We start from the raw sequence: 16,720 nt of genomic DNA on the forward strand, positions 1-16,720 counted from the left end.
AACCCCAGTAAAGTAACATATTTCTGTTCATATTGTCTCTAGCACTGGGTTTAGAAAATTTTCCCAGGTTATTCCTTAATCTGCTCAGTCTGAACTGTGATCACCAGGTCTGGATTCATGTGATTCTAGATTAGCTTTAAATAATTTACACACATTTTTGCACATATTTCTAATAATAAATCTATAATTTGAACCAAGGACTACATCATTGTCACCTTTACTCATGAAACTATAGCCTTTGGGTTTGAATGTACAATTTTTTAAACATTTCTATATCACATTATAAGCACTTAATTTTTTAGGGAATTTTTATAGGGTTGTTCCTTTTGTCTTCCTGCACAGCTTTGGAAAAGAAGGAAGCCCAAAGAAAATCATTATCTTAGAAAAAATGTCTGTTTTTAAACTTGTCTCTAACTGCAAAATGTCCATATTAAAACCAATGAATGAAGTCATCCTATTGTTGCTTCAGACATCAAGAAATTTGACAGATGGTTGTCACAAATGTTCCACTTTTTTTTCTTCATGTTTTGCAGTCTAAAGTGAGAATGACTAATATTTTAATTGAAAACATTTGGCAAAAAGAGAAATACACACTGTATATATATATACCTTTATTATGTCTGTTCAAATGTCATTAAAGTCAGCATTCATTTGCAAAAGTCAAGCTTCTCATCTGGGTCCCAAGAAGACTGTGGTTGTTACAAGTCCACCAGTGCTTACTGGGCTGACATTGCTTCCATCAGGTATGGATATATACATGGCTACACCATGTCTTCCTCCCTAAAGGATTTCACAGTCTGATGGAGAGACAAACACGGTTTAATGTCATTTAATGCAATATGTGCTAAGAGAGGCACCTGTATATTGCAACGCTGATCAAAAAGCTAAAGAAGTGAGCTCAGATTGACTGATGTGTTAGCAGGTGGTAAGATGGATTTTATGCAGGAGCACATTTTCTAAATGATTTTGTGTGCTACAGGGCAAAGAGAAAACATGTTGCCCATGAAATAGAAGACAGTTGGAAAAAAGCAGTTTGATCATGAAAGGTGCAAGAAACAATACAGAGGAGAAAATGCAGATAGGAAATAAAGTATAAAATCCTCTCCCCTCCACCCAATGAAAATAGAGAGCAGGAGCCTTGGAGATATGAGAGCTCTAAATAGAACATGTACAAAGAAGGAACAATTTGAATTTGATCCACAAATTCAGAACAGTCTTCAATAGCCCAAGCCAACTTTTCAAAATTGTATAAAAATAAACCACAATTAGAGTAATTTAAATTATCACCCATTTGTTGTTGTAACCAACATTCAGATACTTATTGGTATCATTCATTCCTGAAGCATTTATTGAATGCCTACTATGTTTTAATAATTCAGTGATAAATTAAATCAAGTTTGAAGCCAAGTGAGGCATTGAGAATGCATATCAATTTAGAAATAACAATATTTTAATTTCTCCTATTTATTGAGTATATTCCATGTATAGGACTCTGCAGCAGGGTACAATGTGTGCAAATGCCATCACCCTGCTCAGAAAAAGCACCAGTTATATTTGGTACTTATTTTCAGTTGCCAGTAGCTCTGGAAAATCACATCCTGATGAAAGATGCTGTTGTGAAAATCAAAACTAACTTTTTAAACACACAGGAAAAAATAAGTCCTAGAGAAATTCCAAGGCATGAAGGAATGCTCATCCCAATCAAGTCCATGGACAGACTATCTGCTGAAAGTGGTTTGTAGCCAAGTATTCAAGTAACTGCATAATGGCAAGACAAGCGAGCACAGAAAATAAATGTCACAAGAAGGAGATATACCAAGAACAAGTTGAAGTAGCAGTTCAAGAAAAAAAATAAGAGGCACCATAGGGTCACAGAATAAGCCTTGACACAAATAATGTGACTAATGCTATTTACCACATATACTTAATGTGCAATTAGAAACCTAATTCTGGCTCTCTTTACCTCTCAGGACTATTATGACTTTGATGTGGCTCACAGGTGTTAAAGTGCCCTAAAAATGTTAAACACCAGATAAATGGAAAGGTTTATTATTAAAAATTAAGCTTAACGGCATCAAGAAATGCCACAAGTAGACACACGTGCAGACGGCTTGTCTTCAAGTATGTGGCTATGAGGAATGAACTAAGGATGAAATATCAGCCTTAATTGTGCCCACACATAAAGCCATTGCCACCAGCAGTGCCTTTATCAAAAAGGAGCATAATCAGTCATTAGCAAACAATTTCAAATCACTGCAAGAAAATCATGTGACCTTGCTGAAGAGTCATTTTGTAACATCTTTCAGTGTATTTTCTCCTGGCGGATGATTAAATAGCCTGTTAATCTCCTTGTGCTATGAGTGATTGAAGGACACTGAGTCAAAAGTACAATTTAGAGAAGAAGAGGAAATCTGCACTTATGTTTCAATATCATGTGATATGTTAAATGATGATTTACACCCCAGTCCTTCTTGGCAAAATGTTCTCTTCCAGAGGATGTCTGTCTGTAGAAATAACATATGCTTTTTTTTCTCTTTTCTGGAACCAGTATCAGCTCTCCATGAGGCATAACCTTTAGAATGAGAACCCCTCAGCACACCTGGGTGGCTCAGTTGGTTAAGCGTCCAACTTTGGCTCTGGTCATGATCTCACAGTTCATGGGTTTGCGCCCTGTGTCAGGCTCTGCGCTGTCAGTTCAGAGCCTGCAGCTTGGAGCCCACTTTGGATTCTGTGTCCCCCCTCTCTCTGCCCCTCCCCGACTCATGCTCTGTTTCTGTCTGTCTCTCAAAAATAAATAAACGTTAAAAAAAATTTAGAATGAGAACCTCTCTACCATCCCTCTGGGCTGACAATTAACAACCTCACCAAAATGGTCAGAGATGGTTGGAAGACTTTCCCCACAACTAATGTCTTAAAAACTTTTTACTTATTTAACAAATATTCATTAGACACTAACTCTTTGCTATGCACTATAGACAACACAACTGACAAGGATAAACCTCAAGAAATTAATCGGTGGGTAAGAGATAATTCACGTACATCAGTGTATTAAGATAACAGTTTGTATTAACCGTCTGCTGTTGCTACCCTTTCCAATCTTCCTTGAATTCTGAAGTTCCATCCTGACTCTCCACCTCCAGTGTCACCAAAGAGACTTGATATACCAATTAACTTGGATGAAATTTTCACAGGAGAACAAAGGAAGGCAAAGTGAAATTCTTGGCTCTTACGTTCAAATGAGATGATCCTTTAGTTATTACACACACACACACACACACACACACACACACACAAACACAATTAAGAAGAAAAGAAAAAAAAATGATGATCCAATTTGTTCTCTCCCAACCAAAACTAGTCAATGTATCCATAGGCTGAGTGAGAGAATGAGGCCAAGGATCACAGAAACTGAAACGGAGTTTATGAGGATAGTCCTCTGAGCTCTGCTCTGCGGGCATAGTAAGCACTTAGCTCCAGGGAACCACCAGAGGTGTCCAGCTCCTTGAAAAGCACATGTCTTTATGCAGGTAAACCGTATACAATTCCTGTGACAGAATCAAATAAGTTGTTCCTTTCCTTGTCGTTTGATGAAGACACCCAAGGAACTGTAGCATGTAGCTTTTTAATCACTCATGTTGCTCAAACCCTCACCCCACCCCCAACATATCCTTCCCATGTAGACAAACCTTCTTTCCAAAACCCAGGACAGAGGATAGAGTTCTAGACTCCAAGAAAAATGGCAATGACAAGACAGAAAAAAATTCCCATAACTGAGGAGGATTAGATTTAGTAGAACTATCTCAAGATCTTCCATTGAGCTGAGGCAGTGGTAAAACTAATGGCCGTTGGTGTCCACAGAACACCAATATACTATAAGGGAAAAGTGTCCTTATTATTAAAAATTATTAATTTCATTGTTAAACGTTCAAACACTTTATATTGTAAATATATCCTTGACTATCTCAGAGCTCCAAGAATAAATAATAGGGAAAAATGACAATTTTCCAAATGTAAATGATCTTAGAATTCTTTTTTAAATTTTTTTAATGTTTATTTTTGAGAGGCAGAGAGAGACAGAGCATGAGTGGGGGAGGGGCATAGAGAGAGGGAGACACAGAATCCGAAGCAGGTTCCAGGCTCTGAGCTGTCAGCACAGAGCCCGACATGGGGCTCAAACCCACAAACCACAAGATCATAACCCGAGCCGAAGTCGGATGCTTAGCCGACTGAGCTACCCAGGATCCCCAAGAATTCCTTTTCAAAAAATACCAGTCTAAGAGTATACTAATGATGCTTCATGTAATGCAATTTACAAAACATGTATTCACCGTTAAATATATTGCACATGCTCTATGATTTAAATATGAATCTAAAATAATAAACTAGAAAGCAATGTGAGCCTTAACAGAGATATAGATCAAATGCTATGGAGGTTGAAAGGAGATAATTCTCATTCTAGCCAAGGCAGATGGGGGAGGTTTCAGGGAAATAGCATTTAGGTTTGGACTTGAAATCACCAAGAAGCTTTTGGACATTTGGATGTGTGTGGGTCAGGGAGAAGTCATGCTAGGACAAAGGAATACCAGGAACATAGGTGCAGCCATGAAAAAGAGAACCAGAAAGAGCAAGAATAAGTAGCTTATCTTGGCTACGGAATGGGAAACTCAGACAAATTAAGAGTTATCAAGGTGGAAGAGGCTAGTTGGGACCAAATATGGAGATTCATGATTTCTAGAAGAAGCCACTTGATCTTGACTCCATAGAAATTATACCAACCCTTTACAGACTGATAAGCAAGTCAATAACAACTTTTAAAACTTGAACTTAATTTCATCAAATCCACCAATTAATGATGAAAATCTAGTTAAAATTGACCTTTGCTCCTGCTCTATACAACTTTGCGAGGGTTGAGTCTAGTCCTGTTCTCTGACCAGATAGTAATTTAGCTCCCAGCCACCTAAGAATCTTTGCTAGCCCCTTCTATTTCCCCATGTATAGTTCCATTTTCTTCACTTCTTTCTGCTATTCTCTCCACACCTCTCCATTTGTCAATTATTCTGCATATTTAACTAGTCCCAGCTAGTGCACTTTAATAATAGCTAATATTTATATAAGGCATTCTCTGTTTCAAATCTTTTCACATATTTATTTCATTTGTACAGTACCTCCATGAAATACGCATTATTATTTTCATTGTACAGGTGAGGAAAGTAAAAAATCAAAGTACTAACTATAGAGAACAAATGGAGGGTTGAAAAGGGAGGTGGATGGGGGATAGGCTAGATGGGCGATGGGCATTACAGAAGGCATTTGTTGTGATGAGCACTGGGTGTGATATGCAAGGGATGGATCACTAAATTCTATTCCTGAAACAAGTCTTACCCTACATGTTAACTAACTAGAATTTAAATAAAAACTTGAAACATAAAAAACAAAAAAAAGTGCTCTGTACAGTACAGTCCATGGGATTCCAACCTGTGCCTACAAGATTCTAAAGCTGTGTACACTTTTAATTCTTTGGAAGCAATTTATTTCTGGGTCTCCAAAGACAGTGTTGCTTAACCCTTAAGTAACTCTAATTAAAAGAAGAGCAACAACAAACTTTAAAAAAAGTTGAGGATGTAAATTTAGCCCCTTAGGAAATCCATAGGCCGTTGAATGTTGGCCCACTCCCACCATCCAGAGGACCACTATGCTTAATAACTTTATTAATTGATATCCATTGAAAAATATTCAATATTTTTTTTGTCTAAAGGATATTTATGGAATACTGTGCATCAAAGCAGAAGAATAGTAATTGCAATTAAGTAGTTACTTTTCAGAGTGACACTCAGCACTGGTAATTCTCCTTAAGAATTAGCAGATTTTTAAAAATACCTGGCTTTGCATGGTTAACAAAACTGGCTTAATAAGCAATCAATCAAGTCCAAAACCTAAGCATGATTTATGAGAGTAAACTTAATAATAAATATGGGATTACGTATCAAATTTTTTTAATAGCTTGAATTAGGCCTTTATAAAAAATATAAAAAGACAAAATAAATTAAAAAGTAATATATGTAAAAGATGAGAGAGTACATAATTTATGGCAAAGAGATTAAATATAGAAAAGGAGTAGTATGCTGCCAATTGAGTAAAAATCATTGTTCTTTATTACACTTACTAGAAATATAATTAAGCAAGTTACTTAAAGTCTGTACTTCAGTTGCCCAATCTACAAAAAAAGATAATACTTCCTACTTCCTACATAGATGTTGAGAAAATGAAACTAGTAAATAATCATAAAGGATGGAGGAAGTGCTTAGTATGTGGTATGAGTTACATACATATTTAAAAAAAAATTTAAGGTTATTCATTTTTGAGAGACAAAGAGAGAAAGAGGGTGAGTGGAGGAGGTGCAGAGAGAGAGGGAAGCCACAGAATCCAAAGCAGGCTCCAGGCTCTTACCCATAAGCACAGAGCCTGACATGGGGCTCCAAGTCACAAACTGTGACATCGTGACCTGAGCCAAAGTTGGATGCTTACCCGACTGAGCTACCCAGGCGTCCCATATATGTATTATCTATTATTACTAAAGGACCTGAAAATGAAGGCTATGACTAATTAGCATATCTCTTAAAAATAAAATAATGGAGTGTGGATGCTCAAATATCAAACAAATTATGCAAATGTGGTTGGTAGTAGTCCTAAGAATAGAGGCATTATGGTAATGGATAGAAACTCATCATATTTCTCCCTCTTCTTCACAAGCACGTAGTAGGACTTCATTTCTCAGCCTTATTGCAGTGAGGTGAGGTGAGGCTACTGCAGTGTCTAGAGTGAGAAGCTCTAGACAATGGAATATGAACAGAGATATGTAGGCCATTTCCAAATGTAAAAGTTCAAATTCTTCCATAGGATGCTGGATGTTCTTTCTTTTCTTGGACAGATGTCAAAGGATCCAGGGGAAGACCACTGGCCTTAGAGAGCTAGGAACTAGAGGAAGCCTGGGTCCCCTAAAGGCTGGGGAGTGTGCACAGCCCCTATCCCTCAACTCGGCATCCAAATGTTAGATTGGAACATTTAAAAAATGAACATTTTTTTAAGTTTATTTATTTAATTTGAGAGAGAGGGAGAGAATGAGAATCCTAAGCAGGCTCTGCACTCTTACTGCAGAGCCCAATCCAGGGCTCAAACTCATGAACCGCGAGTTCATGACCTGAGCCAAAATCAAGAGCCAGATACTTAACTGACTGAGCCACCCAGGTGCCCCCCAAAATGAACATTTATTTGTTTTAAGCCACTTAGATGCTGGGGTTTTTTTGTCAAAGGAGTTAGCCTACTGTAACTAATGCAATAAAGAGAAATTATTCAAACAGCAATTAGGGCTCTTGTGTCCAAACTGTACTTCTATAGCTGTGTAACTTTGGGCAGTTTAGATAATCTCTTTGGTTGTCCTTTTATTTGCTATAAAACTCCCATCATAAAAGTTTCAAGAATGAATGAATATATTGACAGAGCTTGGAATAGAGCAGGAAACCTGTAAATGGTAGTTAAATCTAAATGTAAAAATCTCAGGGGTGCCTGGGTGGCTCAGTCAGTTGAGCATCCGACACTTGATTTCAGCTCAGGTCATGATCTTGGGGTCATGGGATCAAGCCCTGTGTCAGGCTCCATGCTGACTATTGAGCCTACTTGGGATTCTGGATTCTCTCTCTCTCTCTCTCTCTCTCTCTCTCTCTCTCTCTCTCTCCCCCTCTGCCTCTCTCGGCCACTCACATGCTCTTTCTCTTTCTCTAAAATAAAATACATAAATAAATACAAATAAATAAATAATAATACATTTAACAATATCAGTACTTATACACCACTGAAATATCTATACTACATACAGCAATTGGTTAAATTGGGTTTTTTACAATAATACAACTATTCAGTTGCCAGAAGGTTTTAGTTTTCAATAGCGTTTGTTGATTTCTCATAGAGGCAGCTCTCAAACTGCTTCATTCAGATACATGGTATGGACAATACTGAAGAAAAGAACAGGGTTTTATTTTCTTCCTGAGGCCTCTGCACCAATTTACCCAAACTCTTCCCTAATAGAGTGGCCCGTATTTAATATGCACAACAAGCTCAGGTCATTAATTCTCTGAGTCACTCCTAAATCAATCCTCTAGATGTGGACTAGAATCTTAATGCAGCTGTGGTAGTTGGGAATCTCATCTAATTTATTACATGGAGAGAAGTGCGACACAGGAAAAATGCATATTAACTACTTAAATGAATATTTTTTTTTCAGGAATTCACTTTCTTTTCAAAACAGTCATGAACAGTTAGCTACCCAAGAAAGGCTATTCATAGTAGCTTGATCAATATAGAAATTCTGTATATAAATAGACTTTCATGCACGCATACATTTAATAGTTAATTGTTATCTCTTTTCTAGCATCAGCTAGATGGTGGTTAAAAGTGAGTTTCATTTTTTTTTCTTTTGAACTTTTTATTGGAAAATAAAATATATGACCAGAAAAAATGCATTAAACATTGATGTAAAGCTTAACAGCTTGCTATTAAATAAGCTATTGTACAACTACTGCATAGAACAAGAAATACAATAGAGCCAGCACCTTAGAAAGCCGTCTATGTGACCCTCCCCAATTAAAATTCCTCCCTCTTTCCTAGATGAACCATGCTCTTGACTTTCATGATAATTAATTCCTTGCTTTCATTATACTCTTACCACCGACCTATACATTTTTAAACACAATAGTTTAATTTTTATAGATTTTTGAAGCTTATATAAATGGAATCATCACTATTATTCTTTTCTGATTTTCTTCCTTAACTCAAAAATACATTTGTAAGATTCACCCATGATAATTCACGTAGCTGTAGTTCATGCATTTTCATTGCTGACGATGTCACAAATTTTTTGAGTTGTTTCACTTTGGGGCTATTATGACTGTGTTGCCATTAGTATTTTGGACATGTCCCCTAGTGGCCATGTGTACACCTTCTACTGTATGTATACCTAGAAGTAAAATTATTGGTGCAGAAGTTTATAATTTACATTCCCACCAACAGATTATGGGGGCCCAATGTCTCCCCTTCCTTGCCATCACATGCCATTATTGGTCTTTTCAATTTGGCAGTCTGGGGAGTACATTGTGTTATCTTATTGTGGCTTTAATTTTCACTTGCCTCATTTAATTTTCACTTGCATACTTTCATTCATTTGTATGTTGCAAATATTTTTTTTCTCATTCTGAGTCTTATCTTTTCATTCTTCTCAAATTTCATTTGGTCAACAGAAGTCCCTAATTTTAAATGTAAGATTTAGCAACCTGTCTTTCATGGGTTTTTTCTTTTTTCTGAGATTTGTTTAAGATGTCTATTTCAAACTTGAAGATAAAAGGTATTCTCTCATATAACCTTCTACAGACTTTGTGGCAAAATGTGTTTCAAGTTTAGGGATATAATACACTTGATTTATTTATGTGATATGATGTAGGTGTCAAATTTAATTTTGCAAATGGATATTCCCTTGTTCCCAAACCATTTATGGGAAAGAACTGTCCTATTACCTCTGTTCTGCATTGCCACCTTTGTCAGAAGTCAACTGCCAACAGATGAAATAATGTACTTCTGAACTCTATAACTGTTCAGTTTTCTCTTTGCAATTGTTATACTAATACGATATTTTCTTGGTGACTATTGCTTTAAAATAAGTCTTGAAATCAAGTTGCGAAACTCCTGTGTTCTTTTAAAAGTCTTAGCTATTATTGGCCTGTTATTTTCATGTACTTTTAGAATCAGCTTGTTAAATTCTCCTCAATCCCCAAATTAAAAAAGCATGCTTGCATTTTAAATTGGTCTCCGTTGAATCTCAGCATAAATTTGTGGAGAATTGTGACCTTTATAACATTAAACCATCTAATCAATGAATATATGTTATAGACTGAAACGGGTCACCTCAAAATTCCTATGTTGCAGTCTTGACCTCTAATGTGACCGTATTTGGAGATAGAGATTTTAGAAGGTAATTCAGGTTAAATAAGGTCATAAAAGTGAGGACCTAATCCAATAGGATTGTGAGCTTCCAAGAAAAAAAAGAGAGATCTCTGCCTCCACATGCATGCACTGAGGAAAACTGTATGAGGACACAGTGAAAAGGTGGCCATCTACAGGCCAAGAAAAGAGGCTTCAGAATGAAATCTCCCTTGCTTGGGATTCTCTCTCTCTCTTTCTCCCTCTCTCTCTCCTCTCTGCCACTCCTCCCTCTCAAATCCACCACTCCCCTTCTCAAATAAATAAAACTAAAAAAAATCATGACCAGATGTTGGTAGAAATATGAATATTAAAAGCCATTCTGATGAGGTCTGAAATGGAAGTGAGGGGCATATTTTTGAAAATTGGAGGAAAAGTAATCCTCGTTAATAAGGTAGCAAAGAATTTGGATAAATTGTGTTTGTGGAAGGCAGAACGTGTAAGCAATGGAACTGTATATTTAGCTGACCAAATTTCTAAGCAAAGTGCTGAAGGAGAAGTATGGATTCTTCTGACTGTTTATAGTGAAAGGTGAGAAGAAGAGATGAAGAAATAGTTAAGCAGAAAGAAATAAAACTTGAAGATTTGGAAAATTCTCAGCCTGCTCATATTGCAGAAAGTGAAAAGGCATGTTTTGAAAAGAACACCACTAGTATGACTGGACTATAACTCAAGAAAGAGTTTATGGGGTTATTATATGAGAATTGAAAGGGATGGAGAAGGAAGGAAATGAAGAAATGCTGTCAAACTCCTTAGACCTGACAGGACTGACTAATAGAGCTATTTGGCTACAAAATGTGCTCTTCTTCAAGAAGAGGAAAATATGACCTAAAAGGTGACTCAGGTATCACCGAGGCCACTACTGCAATTTCACCAGGCCAGATGGCCAGCTCCTGGAGTCTTGGAGGTAGGATCACCCAACATAGCCAGGGGTTTCTATTACTAGATTATTTGATATCCTTATCTTATTATACATGATGTATATGGTGAAACCTTATTTTCTGTTCATTGCTAGATCCAGCAAAATCTTGCCAAAATCTCTTAATTATAGCAGTTTATCTGATGTTGTTTCATATTTTATACCCAAATAATTTTTCTTAATAGTAAATGGTTTCATTTTGCTTTCATTTCTTTCTATGACTTTACTGTTCTGACAAAAGCCTCTGGTAAAATTTTGAAAAAAAAAAGTAGTGATAGAGGATGTTCTTGTGTATTTTTTTTTATAGTTGCCGTCAACATTTCATCAAGTACAATGTTTGCTTTAAGTTTTGTTTTGTTTTACAAAAACATATTATGAAATCCCTTTCTATTTTTAAGCAGTTTTATTGAGATATAATTAATCTACCATATAAGTCACACATTTAAAACATAAAATTTGGTGTTCTATAGTATATTCATACAGTTGAGGAACCATGAAAATAATGTAATTTTAGGACATTTTCAGCATCCCCCAAAAGAAACTCCATTCCCATTAGCAGTTACTTTTCTTCCTACCCTAGGAAACCACTGGTATCATTTCTACCTCTATAGATTTGCCTCTTCTGGACATTTCTTTTAAATGGAACCATATGATAACCTCTTTTTTTGTGATTGGCTTCTTTTACCTAGTATAATATTTTCAGTGTTCACTAATTTTGTAGCAAATATCACTACTTCATTTTTTTATATTGCTGAATTATATTTCATTTTATGGATAGACCACATTTATTGATCAGTTTTACCGATGATGGACATTTGGGCTGATTCTATCCAGGCTATTTTGAGTTATACTGTTATGAATATTGGTGTACAGGTTATTTGTGAAGTTACAGATTTTCATTTATCTTGTTGTATAACAAAGGAGCAGAATTTCGAGGTCATATAATGCCTATATATTTTTAAAGCACTACCAAACTGTTTTCTAAAGTGGTTGGACCAGTTTATCTCATATCCTCACTGTATCTCATATCTCATATTCTCACCAACACTTGATATTCTCTATCTTTTTGGCATAAGCATCTTAGAGATTGTAAAATGGTATGTCATCATAATTTTCACATGTTTTGCCTAATGACTAATGATGTTGAACATCTTTTCATGCATTTACTGACCATTTGTGTATCATTGTTGGAGAAATGTCTATAAAGGTACTTTGTTATATCACATATTCACTTCTTTGGTTAAATTTATCCTTGACTATTTTATTCTTTTGATGCTATTTTAAATAGAACTTTTTCATTTTGAATTATATATCTTAGTGTATAGGTATAAGATTAATATATATATGTGTGTGTGTGTGTGTATATGTATACACACATACACATGCACACATTTATATGTATTTTAATGTTTATCTATTTATTTTGAGAGAGGGAGCAGGGTAGGGGAGAGAGAGGAGAGAGAATCCCAATCAAGCTCTGTGCTGTCAGCACAGAGCCTGATGCAGGGTTAGATTTCACAAACCATGTGATCATGCCCTGAGCTGATATCAAGACTTGGATACTTAACCAACTAAGTCTCCCAGGCACTCCTAATTTTTATATCTTGATTTTGTATCCTGTAAACTTTTCCAACTTGTTTATTAGTTCTAATAGTTTTTGGTGGATTTATTAGGGATTTCTATTTATAAGATTATGTTATCTGCAATACAGAGTTTACTTCTTTCTTTCCTATTTGAATGTCTCTTCTTTTGTTTTCTTGTCATATTACTCTGGTTCAGTTCTCTAACACAACGTTGATAGGAGTAATGAAAGTGGCATCCTTGTCTTGTTCTTCATATTATTTGCAAATGAATCAATCCTTCACCATTTAAAGTATAATATATTAGCTGTCTCTTGTTAAGTTGACTAAGTTCTCTTCTAAACCTAGTTCATTGAGTATGTTTGTCATAAAAAGGTGTTGAATTTTGTCAGATTATTTTTCTGTTTTGGTTGAGATAATCATTTTTTTTCTTTAACATATTAATATGGTACATTACCTTAATTGATTTTTTGGCTGCATCCATGGGATAAATCTTATTTGTTCATGGTATGTAATTATATATATTTTCTGTGCTAATATTTTGTTAGATTTTTCTGTCCATATTCATGAGAGATATTTATCTGCAGTTTTCTTGTGGTGTTTGTCTCATTTGATATCAAGGACTCATAGCAGTTTGGAAGCATTCCCTCTTCTCCTATGTTTTAGGAGAATTTGTGAAAAATTGGTATTATTTCTTCAAATTTTTGCAGAATATACTAGTAAAGCCATTTGAGCCTGGAATTTTATTTGTGGATGATTGAGATTTCTGATTCATTCTCTTTACTTGTTTTCAGTCTAGTAAGATATTTTATTTCTTGTTGAGTCAATCTTGGTAGTTTACTTTTCTATCAATTTTAACCACTTTCTCTAAGTTATCTAATTATTACCTATTGCTATTCATGGTATTTCCTTATAATTGTCTTTTTAAAATTTCTATACACCCATATTTATTTTAGTAATTTGTAATTTTTCTTGGTCATTCTATATACTATGTCAATTTTGTTGACCTTTTCAAAGAACCAATTTTTGGTTTTCTTAACTTTATTTTTTTAACTCTCTGTTTAATTAATTTCTTCTGTAACTTTCATTATTCCCTTCCTTATCCTTGCTTTGGGCTGTTAATTTCTCATTTTTTCCTGTGTGTTCAGAAAATTAGGGAATTTGGGATTTTTCTTCTTTTTAAAAAATATTTATTTATTTATTTTGAGAGAGAGAAAGAGGGCATGGTAGGCAGGGGCAGAGGGAGAGGGAGAGAGAGAGGGGGAGAGAGAGAGGGGGAGAGAGAGAGAGAGAGAGAGAGAGAGAGAGAGAGAGGATATCTCTTTCTGTCAGTGCAGTGCCTAACTTGGGGCTTGAACCCATGAACCTGGAGATCATGACCTGAGCTGAAACCAAGAGCTGGATGTTTAACTGACTGAGCCATCCAGGAGCCCCTCTTCTTTTTTAATGTAGCATTCACAGTTATAAATTTCTCTGTAAGCACTGTGTTAGATGCATTCCATAAGTTTTGGTATGTTATGTTTTCATTTTCTTTCACCTGAAAATATTTTCTATTTTCCCTTCTTTGACCCATTGGTTATGTAGGAGTGTACTTTTTAACTTCAACCTATTTATGAAAGTCTCATATTTCCTCACTGATTTCAAATTTATTTCAACTGTGCTTTGTAACACATATTATTTCAATTCTTCCAGCTATTTTGAGGCTTGATATATGGGCCAGCATATAGTTTTGTTTTTAAATGTTTTCATTTATTTGAGAGAGAGAGAGAGAGAGAGAGAGAATCCAAAACAGGCTCCAGGCCCCAAGCTGTCAGCACAAGAACCCGACACGGGTCTCGAACCCATGAACCGTGAGATCATGACCTGAGCCAAAGTTGGACATTCAACTGACTGAGCCACCCAGGCACCCCCAGCATATAGTTTATTCTAAAGAATGTTATATGTGTCTGGAGAAGAATGTATGGTCAGTTTATTGGGTAGAGTATTCTGTATATATTTGTTAGACCTAATTGGTGTATAATGTGGTTTAAATCTTCTGTTTCCTTGTTGATTTTCTGTTTAGTTGTTCCACCCATTATTGGAAATGGACCATTAAATTCTCCAATTACTATTTTTGAATTTTCCATTTCTCCCTCATATTTTGTCATTTTTTGCTACATGTATTTTGGGTTTCTGTTGTTAGATGCCTATATACTTGTAATTGTTATATCTTCCTGATGAATTGACCCTTTGTCACTATAAAATATTCCTCTTTACCCCTCATTATATTTTTTGTTTTAAAGGTAGTTTTGTCTGAAATTAGTATAGGCACTCCAGCTTTCTTATGGTTCCTGTTTGCATGGTATACCTTTTTCCATGTTTTTACTCCATCTAGTTGGATCTTTGAATCAGAAGTATATCTCCTATACAGGCATGATTGTATTTTGATATTTTTAATCCAGTCTAAAAATCTTTCACTTTAGATTATTACATCAATTAATGCTTGCTGTTATTGTTGATATTATTCAATTTATGTTTACTATATTTTTTACTTTTCTATATGTCTGTCATTTTTCTTCTACTGTTCCTCCTTTACTATTTATTTTTATAGTCAATAAATATATTTTAGTGTGACATTTTAATTCTGTTAATAACTTTAAATTATATTTTTCAGTTATTTTCTTACTAGTTTCTCTGGGGCTTTCATTATACATTTTAACTTAAATGTATTTTAGATTTATACAATCTTAATTCCAGTGAGATGTATTAATTTTAGTCTTATAAAGCTCTGTTCCTCTCTCTCTTTTTATCCTGCTATTCAATATTTTATTATCTATGATGTTCCTATCACATTTTTTTCCTTTGGTAGATAAAATATCAGTAAATTTCTTTCTTTTTTTTAAAATCAGAAGTGGATATGATTTTATGAAATACTTCTACATCTATTGAAGTTATCATATAATTTTACCCTTCATTCAATTAATGTTGTGAATTATCTTGCTTAATATTCCTTTTCCAAATAAAATTCTAATTTCTAGAATAAATCTCTATTGATCATGATATATAATTCTTTTTATATATTGTTGAAATTTGTCAAGTAATATTTTGTTCAAGATTTTGTATTTGTAATATTTGTAAGTAAATTTGGTTGAATGATTCTTGTCATAGTTTAATATTGAATTTATGCTACCACCAAACTGGGATTTATTCTTTTATTTTTTACAGTTTCTTGAAGAATATTTGTAAGAACAGTGTTATTTTTTCCTTAAATATTTGAAAGAATTGTCTAGTGCTGCTATCTTGGTCTAAAGTTCTCTTTGAAAAAAGATTTTTAAGAAGTTTATTTGGTGGTTGTTAATAGCTTGCTTTTCCTTCTTTTGTCCATTTCAGTGAGTTACAGGTTTTTAGGAATGAGTCCATTTCACCTAAATTTTCAAATTTACATTTCAAAATTTTCAGATTTCTTATTATAAAGCTTTTTTGTCTTAATAAAATTGTAGCCAAGTAGATTGGGTATTAATCTGGGTTCAGCCACCTAACAGCTATGAGAACTTAGAAAATTTTATTTATTTCTCTGGCCCTCAATTTCCTAACCATTAATATGTGGTTAATCTACATTTCTTTTTTTTTTAATTTTTAAAATTATTTTATTTTATTTTTGAGAGAGAGAGAGGCAGAGTGTGAGTGGGGGAGGAGCAGAGAGAGAGGGAGACATAGAATCTGAAGCAGGCTCCAGGCTCTGAGCTGTCCGCACAGAGCCCCACTCGAACCCACAAACCATGAGATCATGACCTGAGCTGAAGTTGGATGCTTAACCAACTGAGCCACCCAGGTGCCCCCCTACTACATTTCTGATAGAAGGTTGTCTATCTGAAAGATCCCTGATGTTATAGATTATCTAAAACTCTAGATATAATGTATAAATAATTCTTGAGCTGGAAAGTAAGTAAAAAAATCCTCAGACATTCTCAAACATCAGGAATACAGAGCTAGCTTTGATATTGAGGCATCTTTGAATAACTAATGGCTTGGAAATTGGGCAATAAAAGCCAGAGACCAAGTAGGATGAAAACTTAGATCAGACCCCACAAAAATCCAGGTTCCCTCGAAAGTAATACTATTGATAGAATCCTTGGAAAAATCATACCATTTGGAGAAAGTGTCTGGAGATACATATCTTTCTCAGTCTAGATCCAGAGAAAGGCGGGAGTTTTTT

At 34.9% G+C, this 16,720-nt stretch overlaps 1 protein-coding gene across 1 annotated transcript in view; it reads left to right on the forward strand.

Moving 5' to 3' along the window:
- Window positions 1-16,720, forward strand: part of DPP10 (dipeptidyl peptidase like 10) — a 1,350,210-nt gene that overhangs the window by 462,426 nt on the left and 871,064 nt on the right. The gene's annotated exons all lie outside the window — the stretch shown is intronic.

This window comes from Panthera onca, chromosome C1, assembly GCF_046562875.1.
Source record: "Panthera onca isolate mPanOnc1 chromosome C1, mPanOnc1 haplotype 2, whole genome shotgun sequence".
In the NCBI taxonomy this organism is placed as follows: Eukaryota; Metazoa; Chordata; class Mammalia; order Carnivora; family Felidae; genus Panthera; species Panthera onca.